Genomic DNA, 17,855 nt, shown 5'->3' on the forward strand with positions numbered 1-17,855 from the left:
TTTCAAATATTTTTCAAAAATGCATTTTAGAACAAAGATTCTTAAAACATAATTGGTATAGTGTTAATTGACATTGATAAACTTTCCCCCCCCCCAAACTTTAAACTTTTTATTTTGTATTGGGGTATAACCAATATACTGATAAACTTTTAACTGGCACATACCTTGAATTAGACTTTTACATCTAACCAGATTTATTGCCATAATTAGTGTTCCGTCTTGCTTCCTGATATGTGTTTCATCTTGTTTCCTTAAAATTCTTACTTATGATGATAGTAAATCTTGCATCTTTAGTTATAAACTTGATATGGAATCTTTATATAAGATTTCCAAAATTCAATAATGTAAATGTGGGATTTGCTATAAAAAGTGAAACATGGACCTTTCTTTCAAAGTCATCCCCTGGCGTGTGCACGCGCTCTCTATTTTTAATTGGGAATGAACACATAGTGGTTTATTATCAAAGAAATGCAAGACCTGGGTAAACACAACTTTTATATGTGTCCATAGTGGGGGAAGAAAGAAATCAAAGTTTTCATTAAGTTCTCAAAATATCAAATTGCCCTGGCTCTCTTTTTTGAGCTGTTTTCCATGGCGTCTCTATTTGTAGTAGCAGGAACACAGAGGAGCAAATGGAAGTAGAAGTCATAGGATTTATGTAATTGGAAGGGTTCTCATAAGTCATGCAATTCAGGGGTCTCCTGGATTTTTTTTTTTTTTAACTTTACAATATTGTATTGGTTCTGCCATACATCGAAACGAATCCGCCACAGGCATATATGTGTTCCCCATCCCGAACCCTCCTCCCTCCTCCCTCCCCATACCATCCCTCTGGGTCGTCCCAGTGCACTAGCCCCAAGCATCCAGTATCGTGCATCGAACCTGGACTGGCGACTCGTTTCATATATGATATTGTACATATTTCAATGCCATTCTCCCAAATCATCCCACCCTCGCCCTCTCCCACAGAGTCCAAAAGACTGTTCTATACATCAGTGTCTCTTTTGCTCTCTCGTATACAGGGTTACTGTTACCATCTTTCTAAATTCCATATATATGCATTAGTGTACTGTATTGGTGTTTTTCTTTCTGGCTTACTTCACTCTGTATAATAGGCTCCAGTTTTCCTCCTATATAATTTACTGATTCATTCAACAATTGTTTATTGCCTGTAGTATTCTTGATGCTGGGGAATACAGCAGCCGGAGATTTTCTTACTGCAATTTAGAACATAGCCATACTGATGGAACCAATGCAGTGTTGGTGGTGGTGTGTAGACTGCACCTTTCACGCAAGTTAGAAAGAGACTGCTGGGGTTAGACCCCTGAGCTTGTTAAGATCTCTGCACAGGACATTCTTAAGGTGAGCTACCTTTGTTCTGCAGAAGGTCAGAACATGTTGTGAGAGGCATCGTTGAAGATGGGCTGCTTTGTGTATCTAAGATATTTCTCTTTGTTACAGTGGAAGCCAAATAATCATGACTTATCTTTCTTTGGTAATAATATTTTTCTAAGCACTAAGTCCTCGCGAATGTTTAAAATTCCTTTCCAAGTAACCTTTGTATTTATTCAGAATTTTATGTCTTAAAGAAGCTTGTTAAAGTATGCTGGAAGAATATATACAGTATCATACTATTTATATAAAGTTTAACATATACCACACAAAACACACATATATATTAAACCATGAAGAAGAAGAATGTGAAGATTTTAGATTTAAATTAGAATTAATCAGAATTAAAGTTATATGTGTTTTAGTTTCAGAGACAGTTAAGACAATTTGTATTTGGAAACAGAAGATTTGTGTAAGTTATTTGTTTATTCAAAATACTTTATGGTCTGAACTGTTAAAACTGGATGTTATATTTGATCCTTTTGTCTATGGACCAGAGACAGATATGTGGTTGTTATGGGATAATTTATAACCTGTTAGTCTTAGAAATAAACTGAAAGGAAGATGTACTGTTCATCTGCACTTGGTAGAATAAAACAGTTGCCTGCCTTTGTTAGCAAATGATTGTCAAGAAGGTGGTACACACTAGGCTCTCTGCAGACGTCCTGAGACTTTTCTCACCATTTAGAGTGGTTCGAGGGCATCCCAGGTGGCACAGTGGTAAAGAATCTTCCTGCCAATGCAGGAGATGCAGGAGACTCAGGTTTGATCTCTGCAGTCGGGAAGAGTCCCTAGAATAGGAAATGGCAACCCCTCCAGTATTGTCGCCTTGGAAATCCTACGGACAGAGGAGCCTGCGCGGCTATAGTCCACAGTGTGGCAAAAAGTTGGATGTGACTGAGCACCCTCACACGGGGTGGTTTGACAGAGCATCAGAGCCACAGGCTGTGGGAAGGGAGCTAATATGTAAGGAAACGGACACTTCCCTTAAGGCTCAGGGAGCATGTGTTCCCTAGACACTGGGACAGTTGAGGGCAATACACTGACAAGCAAGAGCAGAGATATACTACAGATATGCTGGGAAGGCGCTAGGCTCTTACACTGCTGAAAAGTATATTTTCATTGAAAAATACTGAATAAAAACGCAGTTGTTATCCAGGATACTCATTTTAAGAAATGTTACTTACTGAGCTTAAAGTTGATTTTTATGTGTATATTAAATTCTCTTAAATGACTTACTTAAAACAGCAAGACTTGACCTATTAGGAATGGAGTTCTGTTTGGTTTGTTTATAGTTGATGGGTGAACATATGTGAATAAATGATATGAGCCAAGTTTTGGATATTCTGAGAAGAGAACAAGTGGGTAGAGATCGTGTGATTGGCAGGGGGGACACGAATGGCGACCTGGAAAAAGTGCTTACCAGAAGCCATGGCAAAAATGGCCAGGGATCCAAGAGGCAAGCTATCCGTACTGCTGTTTTGAGTTGCCTGTTGGAAGGATTTTTGTTTCTGTTTTGAGTGGTGGTTATCTTTTATGAGAGGTAAAAGCTGAATGGGAAGGTCTTCTATCTAGGTGGTCAAATGTTATTTATCTAAGCGGTTGGGTAAAATAGTTTGAGGGCTGTTCTGTTGTTCAGACATTTCATTTTGTAGTCCGTCATTGTGATTTTCAAGTCTTAATTTGTAAGGTGTTTACTCCTAAAAATACTTCTCGAGAAAACTATTAATAATGAGTCTTCATGTGTGAAATGAACTTAGATCCCCACCTCAGAATACCTTTTTATTTGTTCTGTTTTCATTAACAGTCTTTACCAATTACATCTTTATGCTTCTGGCACCAGGCTTTGATACATTTTCATATAGATGATTGGACTATTTATAAAACAAGACATAAAGATGTAGCAGAGAAGGCAGGAAGTACTTGATGTTTGTATGCCATATCTTGTTCTCTGCTTCCTGTCAGTTAAACCACGATGAGAGGAACAGAGACGCAGATGTACAGTTGCCGCTCTAATTTCCCATTAGGGGGACACGTTAAGTGTAAGCCTGTTTCATTAAACTTTTGTCACTTGTCAATTCTAGGCATGTCACAGGCTTGTTTTGTATTATATGGATTGTATGGATCACAGTTAGAGAAAATATGAAATTGTGTTTACTTTTTGTGAAATTTTTGTAGGTCATAAAAAACTGGCCTTCAATATGAAATGATAAGCTAATATGTTGGTCTCAAATTTTGATATGCATTCTTTTTTTTGGTGTATCGATATTCTTTAAAAGTTTTAGAGCGCCTGGTGGTTTACAAAGTAAAATTTTAGTAGGTACAACTTTTAAGATGATGAAAGAAAGGTCACAGAGGTTGACTTACCCAAGGAAAGAAAGTTATTAAATGGCAGTACTAGGGTTTGAACACAGGTTTTCTGATGCCAGATCCTGCGTGCTTTTAGGAAAAAGTTTGTTTTCATTAAATTCCCATTTCATCTTTATTCAGTGATTTAAGCTTTTAGATTTACCTTAGCTCCTTCTATCTGGAATGTCCCCCCAGCAAATAATTACTGAATAACATGGGAAAATAAGTTTTGTATCTACTTCTGCTGCATCTTTGGTCTCAGCTGATAGACTGATTGTCCATAGTGTCTTAGCTACTTGTCTCTTTCCTGTCCACTCTTACCCACCGGTGTCTAGCAGGTAGGTCCCTCGTGAGTCCTTGTGAAATAAATAAAAGAATGTAGATAGTACTAATATGACTTCTGAAGGCTACCTAGTATATAGGAGAAGACAATACAGGGGGAATGTAATCTTCTCCTTGAAGTGTTTATGTTTGTGAAGGGAATGGTTTTAAAAAAAAAACTCCCCAATAAACCTTTTGTTAGTCGCTCAGTCGAGTCTGACTCTTTGCAACCCCATGGACTACAGCTCACCAGACTCCTCTGTCCATGGGGATTCTCCAGGCAAGAACACTGGAGTGGGTTGCCATCCCCTTCTCTATAAGCCTTTCAGTTGTTAAATTTCAATTAACTCAAAAGTCAAATTAAAAATTAAAGGGAAATAGTAGCCTTAAGGTTTGTCTGTAAGAAGTTGGCCATTGGATTTAGCTGTATCTGTTTTCACCTCAAATTTTCCCTTCCCCTCTCCTTATGTACCTATAGACTGTCTGAAAGGTAAGAAGTTATCCCACAGCTCTTCCACTTAGAGAGGTCACATTTTCTGTGTCCAGTTGTCAGGGGTTTGGCAGTAGCTGGGAGTTAGATGTGAAGGAGAGGGGCAGGGCTTCTGTTTATGGGTTGTAAGACAGCCATATTGCCTGACAATCCCACATTTTTAAAGCAGAATTTTTTGAGGGGGATCATCAAGATCACTAGATTAGAAACCCTATGAAGGCAGAAATGGTCTGTTTTTTTCCTGTATTCCTGCCACCTAGAACAGAGTCTGACATGTTGGAGGTACTCAGGGGATATTTGTTGAATGGATGAGTGAATGAATGAGTGTGAGCTGAGGTCAGACATGTACTCATACTGTCTCTGAGCATCTTGAGTATTTCTTTGACAAATATTGTTCATGACCATCTGGGTAAGCTGTGGGGGTTTGGTGGTGACCATGACAAAGTCCTTGCCCTTATTTGGTTGGTCTCTGAAGTCATGGTTGTTACTGACATGACGATTAAATAACAGATACAGCAAAGTACTTTAATATGAAGCCTGGTACCCGTAGCTATTATTTTCTTAATTTTTTTCTAATTTGTTACTATCTCTTTCTTAATTCCTTGAGGATATATCATGGTTTTTTGTCTGTACAGCAGCATCAGTGGTTGTAAAGATGTTTAAGAATCAAGCAGTATGTATACGTTGGGCTTCCCAGGTGGCACCAGTGGTAAAGAACCTGCCTGCCAGTGCAGGAAATGTAAGAGATGTGGGTTTGATCCCTGGGTAGGGAAGATACCCTGTAGGAGGGCATGGCAACCCACTCGAGTATTCTTACCTGGAGAAGCCCATGGGCAGAGGAGCTTGGTGGGCTACAGTCCATAGTGTTGCAAAGAGTCGGACTTGACTGAAGCGACTTAGCACGCGTGATATGATTATGTCTTGTTTTGTAAATTGTAAGGCATTTATTAGACACTAGATATTACCGACAAATTATGATATAAGTGGACCTTATTGTGCTGTTGTAAAATTTCTAAGTGTGTCTTCATGCTAAAGTATTTTTTAAAATCTAGTAAGTGCCCACTACATCTACTAAAGCAACTTTGAATTCTTGAACTTCTGAAGAGTCAAGCAAAGCCACAAAGCAGAAAAGGCATCTAACAAAGAGCCAAGTTTAATGCAAATAGACATTTTTACAGGAACTTCTTTCTTCTAAACATTGTCCTGGAAGAAAGTAAAGATTCACTGAAAGTTGGTGCCAGAAGTCTCTATTAAATGACTAAGAAACTTTCATCAGTCATGGATGTCATATCCTTCCTCACTAAATAACTGAATCAGCATCATCTTTTCAAGATACTTAATACTATAAGCAGCAATATGCAGTCATCCACAGATGCAGCAAGTTCATATATTTCAAAGTTTCTGTAGTGTCCAAATGGATATAGGACACTTTTGAGGTTCAGTTGATTAACTTGTAAGAAAGGTTGTATGATAATGAGTCATATCTTTTTTTAAATCTCATTTTTCTATTTCTGCCTTCTTTTAATCCTTAGGCAAAGAATAAAAACTTGATGTAAACTAGTGAAGTAATTTTTGCCTGTTTTTCATGATTTTCCTATACCCTGGGTGATTTATAAACCATTGTGGAGGATCTCTGTTACACGTAATTAATGAAGAATTTAAGGAGGATAGTATACACATCAGTGGCTAGAAGTTATTAATATCAGTGTAGAAGTCAAGCTATGGGATGTTTGTTTAAACTGTCCTCATCATTTTTAGATGGTAGTTACCTGACCCCCTTGCTTTGGGCTTCGTAATCTTGGGGACCACACAGTATTGCTGCAACCGGATTTGAAAACCTCCAGGAACTTTCCACTTCTTCTTTCCAAATCAAGCCTGCATTCCACTGCCTGACTTTCAAGACTCTCCATAATTTGGTTTTGCTTTGGTTCACATTTTCTACTGTTTGCTGTTGTCAACTCTTAGCTCTGGTCAGCTTGTTAACTGTCTCCAAACTTACTCTGGTCATTGGTTTTTGTTTATTCATTCATTCATTCATTCATTTTTGTTTTGGGTATGCTGAGTCTTCGCTGCTTCTGGGGCTTTCTCTTCTCTGGTTGCAGCGAGCAGGGGCCACTCTCCAGCTGCTGTGTGGTGGCCACTCTTGGAGCGTGCGCCCTCGGGTGTGAGGCTCAGGACCTCTAGTGGTTGGGCTCCATGGCTGGAGGACGGCTCTGCAGGGGTGCCGCGTGGGCACAGCTGCTCCTCAGCACGGCTTGGGGGATCCTCCCAAATCAAGGATCCAACCTGTGTTTCCTTCGTTGGTTGGTGGATTCTCCACCACTGGGCCACCAGGGATGCCCACTTTGGTCGGTTTTAATTCTCTTTATTCCTTTGTGTCTCAGCCTTCACACAGATGCGCATCCATGCACATGTGCATGCATGTACACATGTATGCCTGTCTAAGGAAACGTGTGTGCACACACACTGTATCTGGCTATCTTTCCCTTTCTGTACAGTCTCTCCACTCACTTGAAGGTTGAGTTTAGGTCCTTCACTGTCTAAAGTGTTTCCTTGACCCATTTGACCGTCCTTTCTTTGGAAATGCTGCAGTATTGGCCAGCTTTATTAATGTTTAATTAAATGCTGACTTTCAGTGTTCAGTTATTTTCTCTCTTGGTCTTGTTTCCTGAACTAGATTGTAAGCTCCATAGAAGGCAGCCCATGCGTTATCTCTTTGTCTTTCCCACAGTGCTGAGTTTAGGGAAAGTTCACTAAGTATCATCAGTTGTTTTTTTAACCACCAAGTTGATCAGTAGAGCATGGTTTCTTGTGAAAATGGATGTTGTAAGAAGGCCTAAAAATTGAACTGTTCTGTATTATAATTTTTTTTTATCCCCCTGCACTGCATGGCTTGTGGGATCCTAGTTCCCCAACCAGGGATCGAATCCATGCCCTTAGCAGTGAAAAGCAGTCCTAACCACTGGACTGCCAGAGAATTCCCTGTGTTACAAATCTTTATATAAACTGTGAATAGTATTTAAAGTTTGCTTCAATCTGAGATTTGTGCAATAGGAAAATATAAAGTTACGTATGTAATTTATATTCAGCCCATGTCCTTCCACTGTCTCATTTCTCATCTTGTGCTTTTGCTGCTTCTAGGTTTTTGGTGTCCTCGAGTTTACCATCTTAGGCACGAGCCAGGTCATTATGAGGATGATTGTAGAAAGAATCTCATTTTAAGGATCCTGACATGGAGCACCAGGATCGTTTGATTATAGCCAAACTTACTGAAAATAGATTTTTATTGTTCAAAGAAGAAAGGGGTATGCTATGAAATTGGAGAGCTTCTCACGCGTAGTGACCAGGAAGTTTTGTGCGTGAGGATGAGTCCATCAGACTTGCTGGTGACTTGGGAAGAGGTAAACGTGCTTTGCTTCTCGGAAGTCTGTGTCCTTGACTCAGGCCCCAGTGTGACTTGGGAGAGGCCCCTAAAATGCCACAGGTATAAAAGGCGATGATCACTCAAGAAGATGTGGAAAGCTCTGAACTGAGCCAGCAAGCCTGGGACAGGGTGGGACGTACGGGCGCTGGGGGAACTGGAGCAGGACGGACTCTGGCTTCTTCACTTCAGGGGTGGGGCAGCGGGCCAAGAGGGGCTATGAAATGCAGAGATGCCGGTGTACTTGTTTCTGAGATGGGAATGAAGAGTCGTAATATTGTGGCCTGGGTGTCCTTTTAAACTTGGTCGGTGAGTGATTCCCATTCACTCTTCTGTGCAGGTGTTCAGATATCCTGCTTTACGCATCTGATGGCTACCGTTTTCTCATACCTTTTGGGGCATCATGAAGAGCCACTTCAGCCCTGTTAATGGACTTGAAGTTTTTCTTATAGGCAGTGGAAGCCACTGATTAGTTTTTTAAAATTGAAGTATAGTTGATTTACAGTGTTATGTTGATTACTTTTAAGTAGAGAAGTCGGTTGGTTCTATTTTCATTTCTGGTGAATTATTCCTATTGCAGGGTGAAGAGCCACAAGGGGCACTAGACTGAAGGTAGTAAGCACCCCTCAGATGAACACATGGAGCCGCTGCCACCTAAAATGCAGTCTGTGGCCATTAAGCTTTCTATGTGACCTTCAATTTTGTTTTCAGCTGATGGTGTGTCTCTTCCTAAGAGTGAAAACTTCTTAGGACAGAGTAACAGTCTCTTCTAGAAGAATATTGTGCATTGTGGGAGTTGGAGGTGGGGGGAGGCGTGTCCTTAGCAAGATGTCCTGTGGGCTTTTCAGCAGTATCCCTGGCCTTTTCCCCTTCACTCTGGGCCAGAATTAAGAAGTGTTCTGGATGGGAAAGTGCTGTCTTCTGGAATGGGGGACCCGCTGCTCTACAGCATGTCTGTTTTAAGAAGATGAAAATGTTAAACAGGAGAATAAACAACTACAGAAATGAAATAGCTTTCTTGCAAGCTGTTTCTTGTTTGTTATAGGAAGAAAATTGTTAACTGCCCGAACAGGTCTTGCTGATAAGCACATTTCAGCATATTTGTGTTCCCAAGCAGGTGTGTTTTCATCAGCATTCAGATTTAGCTTCCTTGGAGGAAAGAAAACTCCTTCAGTCAGTTTATTTGCATAATAAAAGCATCAATTAAGGACATTTTGACAATGGTCACTTTCGGTCATTTGGAGAAAGTAAAACCTCTTTCATGACCCAGGATTAAAACAATACCTGATTACTGTTGAGTATTTCTCTTTGGTTTTATTTTTTTCGCTTCGGTTTTAAATTTTCTTATTTTCAGACCAGGCTCAGAACAAGGGTTAATCTTGAGACCACAGGTATGAACAGGTCTAGGTATGTGATCTGGTTTTGCAAGGTCCTGTGGCTGCTGCCTGAGTGTAACCTGACACCAGGTAGGTCCGAGCGGCCAATGGTGGGAAGTGGAGAACAATGTGAGAGAACTGGCCCTTCAGGTCTGGGTGAGTGAGCAATCGCAGCCTGCCCTCCACGTCCAGGGGCTGTCCTGGGGTGTCAGTGAAAAGGCCGAGCACAGGGAAGTCAGCCTGTTGCCTTGATCAGATTGACTTTGTGGGCTTGGGGTTTTCTTTTTTGTTTTTTCATTTAACGTGGTTGAAGCTAAGGTGAGCTTATTCAGGTTTCTAAGGCATGCTTCAGTTTTGCAGATGTCATCAGAATACAGAAAACATCAATTTGGGTTTCATTCACATGGAAAGAAAACCATGTTCTGGAAAAAGATCTAGGTACTTCACTTCCCCTGCCTCCCCTCACTTTCAATGAAAGATGCCTAAAGCTGGGGAGCTACCTAAAAGATTATCGTTTAGTCGTTAAATCATCTCCGACTCTGTGACCCCGTGGACTGTAGCCCTTTTACCTTTTTCTCTGTTTTCTTAAATTCTTGAATATTTAAAATATTTGAAGTAATTAAATTTAAAGGTTGGAGTATAGGAACGTTTTCTCTTTGAATTCAGAGAACTGTGAGTGTGGCAGGGAATGGTCTGCTCCTCTTGTGACGTTCACTTGTGTTTTTTCCTCCACTATCTTGTTTATGTTGCTCAGTCGCGTCTGACTCTGTGCCTGCATGAGCTCTATAGCCCACCAGGCTCCTCTGTCCATGGAATTCTCCAGGCAAGAATACTGGAGTGGTAACCATTCTCTTCTCCAGGGCATTTTCCTGATCCAGGGATTGAATCTGGGTCCTTGGTTTAGAGAGGACTGTGCAATGAGATTTATTTCACAATTGGTGTCTTTTGTTTGTTTGTTTGTTTGTTTCCTCATTCAGTAGGAACTTAGAGACTTGCTTGGGGAAGTGTTAAGTCTGGTTACTTAACTGTAACTACATTTTGGTAAGTTTTAGTAATTTTTTCTCACCTATGGTATTTTAGTTGTGATAGCAGTATTGTATTCAAAGAACTGGCAAGAAAAATGTCAATTAAAGTTTAAAGTATTTTAATGACCTACTAAATTGTGGTAACTTTATAAAAACGCTTAATAATGTTTCCTTTTCACTTTAGGCTGAATGAAGGTAAAGCAAGATAGTAGGATATGATAGAACTTGGGAAAGAACAACTAAAGTAAAATTGTAAGATTTAAAACAATAATAGATCTAGAAACTCCTCTGCATCAGTTATTCAATGTAAAAATATTACTGAAAATGATTTTCCAGGTATCAAAGAGGTTGCACAGAATGGTATAGAAACTGTACTATACTATACAGATATTTTTCTACAGATACTATACAGACCTATTTCTGCTTTATTGACTATGCCAAAGCCTTTGACTGTGTGGATCACAGTAAACTGTGGGAAATTCTGAAAGAGATGTGCATACCAGACCACCTGACCTGCCTTTTGAGAAACCTGTATTTAGGTCAGGAAGCAACAGTTAGAACTGGACATGAAACAACAGACTGGTTCCAAATAGGGAAAGGAGTACGTCAAGGCTGTATATTGTCACCCTGCTTATTTAACTTATATGCAAAGTACATCATGAGAAACGCTGGGCTGGAAGAAGCACAAGCTGGAATCAAGATTGCTGGGAGAAATATCAATAACCTCAGATATGCAGATGACACCACCCTTATGGCAGAAAGTGAAGAAGAGCTAAAGAGCCTCTTGATGAAAGTGAAAGAGGAGAGTGAAAAGGTTGGCTTAAAGCTCAACATTCAGAAAACTGAGATCATGGCATCTGGTCCCATCACTTCATGGGAAATAGATGGGGAAACTGTGGAAACAGTGTCAGACTTTATTTTTTTGGGCTCCAGAATCACAGCAGATGGTGACTGCTGCCATGAAATTAAAAGATGCTTACTCCTTTGATGGAAAGTTATGACCAACCTAAACAGCATATTAAAAAGCAGAGACTTAACTTTGTCAACAAAGGTCCGTCTAGTCAAGGCTATGGTTTTTCCAGTGGTCATGTATGGATGTGAGAGTTGGACTATAAAGAAAGCTGAGCACCGAAGAATTGATGCTTTTGAACTGTGGTGTTGGAGAAGACTCTTGAGAGTCCCTTGGACTGCAAAGAGATCCTACCAGTCCAACCTAAAGGAGATTGGTCCTGAGAGTTCATTGGAAGGACTGATGTTGAAGCTGAAACTCCAATACTTTGGCTACCTGATGCAAAGAACTGACTCATTGGAAAAGACCCTGATGCTGGGAAAGATTGAGGTCAGGAGGAGAAGGGGACGACAGAGGATGAGATGGTTAGATGGCATCACCGACTCAATGGACTTGAGTTTGGGTAAACTCGGGGAGTTGGTGATGGACAGGGAGGCCTGGCATGCTGCTGTCCATGGATTTGCAAAGAGTTGGACATGAAGGAGCGACTGAACTGAACTGATACGGATATCTGTGTAATAGATTTCTTACTTGTCCAGATACTTTGCTAATGAAAAATACTAATGAAGTTCTATTAATGCAGATAGAGGGGCCTGAGTAGAGAAGGGGGCTGGGAATTGGAGAAAAGCAGAAAATTGTTGCTTTCTTTGCCATCAACTGTGTGTGACCTTGGACAAGTCAGACTGCTCTGGGCCCAAATTCTCTGAAGTGTTCAGTGAATACATTTTCCTAGGTAATCCATACATTCTTTTCACCTCAAAGTGTGTGATTTCATACTTTTTAGATTGAGAATAGACAGGTCTGTGGAAGATTGTATAGAATTTATCTTGATAACACTGATTTCTTATTTTCCTTTCTGCTGAGAGCTAATAGAACGCATTCTACCATACTCAAAAAAATTGAAAAGGCCTAACTATGATCTGTTACGTAAGAATCATTCCATTCACTACAGTTTATGGACTTACTGCTTGCTTCTCATTTCTAACTTAAATAGCTTTTCTTCTGTCACTTTTCTCATTCTTTTCAAAAATTTTCATTGTATTTCTTCTAGTTTCATGGTTTTTCTAAACTATTATGATGAGTATGTCTATATGTTGAAAAGGGCAGTTTATTAGGTTACCACTTCATATAAAAATACTTTCCATTCAGGTACCTGGCATCTGGAATTACTACATAATTTCACTTCTTTAAATACTCCCAGCCTTATGAACACACACACACACACAGTCTGAATGCTTTATTAGAGATAGTCATTCAAATTAAAAGTAGTCGTTCAACCATCCATTGCTCTAAGCTGGTGCATTTTACCTTCTTTGGGCCAGAGCTGTCTCAATCTAAAAACTCTTTGCTTTTTTGTTTAATTAGTTCCCTTTATCAGTGTTCATGTTAAGCGTAATGAGTTGGTGGCCTAGTAACTTCCAAAGGGTAGCAGTAATTTTTTTTTTTAATTGATGAATTGATGGATTTATAGACTCTTGTGTTTAAAGCCCTTTTGAAGGAAGCTTAAATTGGAATTCAATTAGGGATTAAGGAAGCAAATGTGAAAAAGTATTAAAAGCTGATTTTGACTAGCATATGCTTATTATACCTGAAATCTTTTATAATAAATTATACAAAAATTAACCACTGAGTTAGTTATAGTAGCCCGTATTGTGGCTGAGGGTTTTGTGTTTACAATCAGTAAATTTGTTTTGTTTGGATTAGGAGCATAATGGAACTCTGTCTTAAGGGAATCTTGCCAGACAGGGTGTGGTCCCAACCTTTAAGCAACTGGATTTATCAAATAGGTGCCAAATTTTTAGGCACTGAAATAGAAGTATACTTTCGTTGATATGGGGCTACGGTGTTGTTTGTTGCAGTCTAGCAAATAACTGTTAATGGGAGTATAGATATAAGATATCCATACTCCAGGGAGTATGGATGAGACTTAAGCACCTGTTACATTATCTCTTGCACTATACTTAGATTATAGTGAAGCTAATCTTTACTGAGTAAAATTTGTATGCCAGGCATTTCTGCACATACATTTACATCTCACCTTCATAGAAAATCTAGATTTTGGTGGTGTTATAATCATTTTACAGAATGAAGAAACTGTGGCTTATAGCTGTTTTGCAGGAAGAAGGGACTGATGCTAAGTAAGTAACTTGTCCATAGTCACAGTGCAGAGGGTTCAAACCCAAGTGGTCTGATGCCAGAGCCCGTGTTCTTCTCTTTCGCTTGAACTACTGCTTCACCTTAAATACGAAGCTTAGTTTGATGATAAGAGCTGAGGAACCTCACTAATGAGGTATTTCTCTGGCGTGACTCCTTGAAGAGTAAGAATATGGTCCTTCCCAACTTGAAAGAGATGAGAGCCAGCTCAGGGAATTTTCATTATTTAGTGGATTCCTATCTATATGACCTCTCAAAACTGTGCAGATAAGTTAACTGTTTTTGTCTTTGTGCTGAATGCATTGTTTTCATTTTTTACTTATTATTTTATAAAGACTGATGCTTTGAAAGTTATGGAATATGCTTGGTAATGATTAATACTGCAGAGTGTTTCTGAATGTAATACATATAACTGCTGCTGCTACTGCTAAGTTGCTTCAGTCGTGTCCGACTCTGTGCGACCCCATAGACGACAGCCCACCAGGCTCCCCCGTCCCTGGGATTCTCCAGGCAAGAACACTGGAATGGGTTGCCATTTCCTTCTCCAATGCATGAAAGTGAAAAGTGAAAGTGAAGTCGCTCAGTCGTGTCCGACTCTGTACGGCAGCCCACCAGACTCCCCCATCCCTGGGATTCTCCAGGCAAGAACACTGGAGTGGGTTGCCATTTCCTTCTCCAATGCATGAAAGTGAAAAGTGAAAGTGAAGTCGCTCAGTCGTGTCCGACTCTTAGCGATCCCATGGACTACAGCCCACCAGGCTCCTCCATCCATGGGATCCTCCAAGCAAGAGTACTGGAGTGGGGTGCCATTGCCTTCTCCAATATATATAACTAATGGTTAGTAAATTCAACCATGTTTAAAATTTACTGAAGACCTTATAATTTTGTTGAAGTAGATAAAAGGCCCCTACTTTATTCTAAGAACCCATGTTTTTTCCATTCTAGAGCAAATTTGAGGAACAAAAATGATAAGCTTAGTTTTGAATGTTTTAGACACATTGACTCTGACATGGACTTATCCAGTAGATAATCTAGTGAGTAGATTTAGGCATCAGGAGCTAAACAAGAGATGGAGATTTGTTTTTTTCTAATTTGATACATGTGTTTACTTAGAAACCTGTGTCCTAGGGAATTCCCTGGTGGTTTAGTGGTTAGGACTGAGAGTTTCCACTGCCCAGGACATGGGTTCCATCCCTGATCGTGAAGCTAAGATCCCACAAGCTGCACAGAGCAGTCTAAATAAATGACTAAGAAGAAAAAAAAAAAAAACATTAAAAAAGAAAGAAAGAAACTGTGTTCTAAGCTATTACAGCATGAAGGATTTGAGTAGATTTAGACACTGTGTACTTTAGTCATGGACAGAGTCCTGATTGAGGAGATGAAGCTTCTAGTTGTGATTCTGTTATGCTTTCAGATAGTGACACCTTGGGCACAGAGACTTAGTTCACTTGTGAAAAATTGAATCATCGATCTAGGTGTCTCGTCTCATCTCTTACTGAAAAAATGTTAATACACGGAGACTGTTAATTTAAGTACGTCTAATATGGGTGGGTAGACTTACAAGGTGGCGCTGGTAGTAAAGAATCTGCCTGCCAGTGCAGAAGACACAAAAGATGTGGATTCAGTCCCTGGGTTGGGAAGATCCCCTACAGTAGGAAATGGCAGCCCACTCCAGTATTCTTGCCTGAAGAGTCCCATGGACAGAGGAGCTTGGTGGTGTACAGCCATAGGGTCGCAAAGAGTTGGACATGACTGAGCACAGCACAGCAATATGTATGGGTAGTACCTCTGGATCAGGAATTAGAAAAACTCTTCCCTAGAACAACCTTGGTGCCATAGGCTGTATACATACTCAGAAAAGAAAGAGCGGTGGGATAGAGTGAAAGAAGACGGAGGGTCAGAGGCCTAATAAAGCCAATAAAAGAATGCAGGAGCTTTCCTTTACTTACACATTCTCAGTATGTGAACGAAAGTATAGAAATGAACAAAAGCTACTCACCAGAATAATGGTGTCTCTTTCTACCCTAACAAAGTCTTAGTGATCATGGGCGATCATTTCAGTTTTGGTTGATTACTGTTGGTTGCTAGTATGTACTATAATTTGTAAATATGTTGATTGCTTGTCCCTATTTTTGAAATTAAAAAAAATTTTTTTAAATAATAGCACTGTGGAAGTGCTGGTAAGAAAAAGTTTGTGATTGCAGTGGAAAAGAAAGTGAAACTTCATTTAGATGTGTTCACATTGGTCATCGGAACAGTGTCACTTTTGTACTTACGAATAAATGGATTTTGGACTAGTCTTTTGGAATCCAACCTTTTACAGAAAAAAACACAACTTTTTTAAATCAGGAAACATCCCTTGATTCTGGTTATCTGGTTATTCTACTGTGGTTCATCAAGTTTAGAATATTGGTTTCCTCATTATCAAAAGTATTATAGTCATTGTTTATAAAGAATATACATAGAAAGAGTTTAAACATCTATGATAGATTGTAAACATATGATAGATTGATGACAGAAAATAGTTATCTGTCATCAATATCTATCTTTTATTATGGGCACATAGGTTTGGTAGTTACAGAAGAAATGTTAAAAACAGTAGTTACTTACCCAGAGAAGTTTTGTTCTAATTATCATGGTACCTGGCACATTGCTCTGCAAATAATAGACACTGAAACATGTATTCAGTTGAATGAGGTGGACATAATTTTCAAGCGTGAGACAGTATACAGTTAGTGCTAATTTTGTGGTAGGGACAATAAGTTGTATTTTTGAAGGCCCGTGTAGGTCAAGTCACAGAGGTTGGGAGGCTGTGAAAGAAATGGGCCTTGAGTTGAGCATTTTGAAGGATGGAGAACATAGAAATGGCTGCTGAGAAGTGGGAGAGGAATTCTAGGTGTAGGGGATACTAAAAGTTGAGAAGGGAGGCAAGAATGAACGTGGTTTGTGTGGGAAGATGAGCCTAGCACAGAAGAATTGGATGAGACTTTAAAGGAAACTGTAGTGTGTGTGTTCTATATATCTGTCAGGGGCTTTTCCCACCTCTAGACTTTGTGCATTGCTCAAAAACTGCCTGACTCAAGAGGGAGGGGGATATATGTGTACATAGCTCTGACTCATGTTGCTGAACAGCAGAAACTGACACAGCATTGTAAAACAATTACACTCCAATTAAAAAATTTAAAAATGCCTGAATAGTAGTGCTAAAAATATTTCCCCAATGTTAGAGTTGAATTCATTATTAAAAGAAGTGGACTAGGTGAGTATGGGAAACCGCTGGGTAAGAAGTTAATGAGTAGAAATATCACTTGAATTGAATTGAATTCTTAACTGTTAAATTTTTTTTTTTTTAATTTTTAATTTCCTGTTAGGGAAATCATAGTCATCCATGATAACCCGTAGAATCTGGAATATATAGGAAATTGACTACTGAAATTAGGAAAATGAGTGTGTGATCTAGCTAGCACACACTGGCTGGTTTTCAGGAAAAGTGATTCGTGAGATCAGCTTCATTCCTGAACTTGCCTCTTTAAAATTAAAATTGTCGATGCTGTTTCAAAGAACTAGATGTTATCTAATATGATTATTTGTATATCTTTGTCTCTTAATGTCATATTTGTGGCTATAACTATATGATGCAGTGTGTAACAAAATTGTGATCAACTTTTAAATTAAATTATCCTTTGACTTTTGTTAGTAATAGTAACTTAAAAAAACAAAGAATTAAATAGACAGACGTCTTTGCAGGCACTTTGTAAAGCTTTTCTCCCTCCACTGAAATTGTTTTCACTCTTAAGTTGCGCTTCTGTTTTTCTATTGTAAAGTGCAGTTCTTTGCATGTTCTAATTTGCCATGACGTGGTCAAGTACTGTTTCCTTCCTGTTGCTCACAAGCCTGTGCTGGAGATAAGGGCACATTTCAGTGCATTAAAAAGAAGCCACTGAAGACAGACTTAAGCATGGTAAAGCGTTCTACTTACCAGAAGCCTTTCTAGAGAACAGAAAGAGCGGGCTTTAATTTCTGCTTATTTTTAAAAGCTCTTAAAACAGTACTTGTTAAACTTTAAATGTATTAGACCGAATTTAAAGCCTACCAAGGATATTGTCTGAATGCTTATATCAGACCTAACGAGGATATTGTCTGAATGTTTCTATTTAGGCAAAAAATATGTATTATGAAATTACTCATGGAGTACCAATTCCTGTGTGTGTGGTTTGCTAAGTTAGTAGAAAGAAGTTGTTTATCTATCCTTTATTGCAATTACAAGAACCTAGTTATGGCTGGGTGGGATTTTTTTGTTTTTAATTAATAGTACTTT

General features: G+C 39.2%; 1 protein-coding gene across 8 annotated transcripts in view; it reads left to right on the forward strand.

The window, feature by feature from the left end:
- ELF1 (E74 like ETS transcription factor 1) overlaps positions 1 to 17,855 on the forward strand; it is a 117,287-nt gene that overhangs the window by 44,451 nt on the left and 54,981 nt on the right. Inside the window, exon 1 of one of the 8 annotated variants that reach the window (XM_044926866.1) lies at positions 17,143 to 17,498. The exons of 4 other annotated variants lie outside the window; for them this stretch is intronic. The gene's annotated coding sequence lies outside the window, so the exon portion shown is untranslated. Of the gene's footprint in view, positions 1 to 17,142; positions 17,499 to 17,523; positions 17,759 to 17,855 lie in introns of those variants that run through there. 3 more of the 8 variants (XM_044926865.1, XM_006076523.3, XM_025263054.2) reach the window with 3 other exon arrangements.

This window comes from Bubalus bubalis, chromosome 13, assembly GCF_019923935.1.
Source record: "Bubalus bubalis isolate 160015118507 breed Murrah chromosome 13, NDDB_SH_1, whole genome shotgun sequence".
NCBI lineage: Eukaryota > Metazoa > Chordata > Mammalia > Artiodactyla > Bovidae > Bubalus > Bubalus bubalis.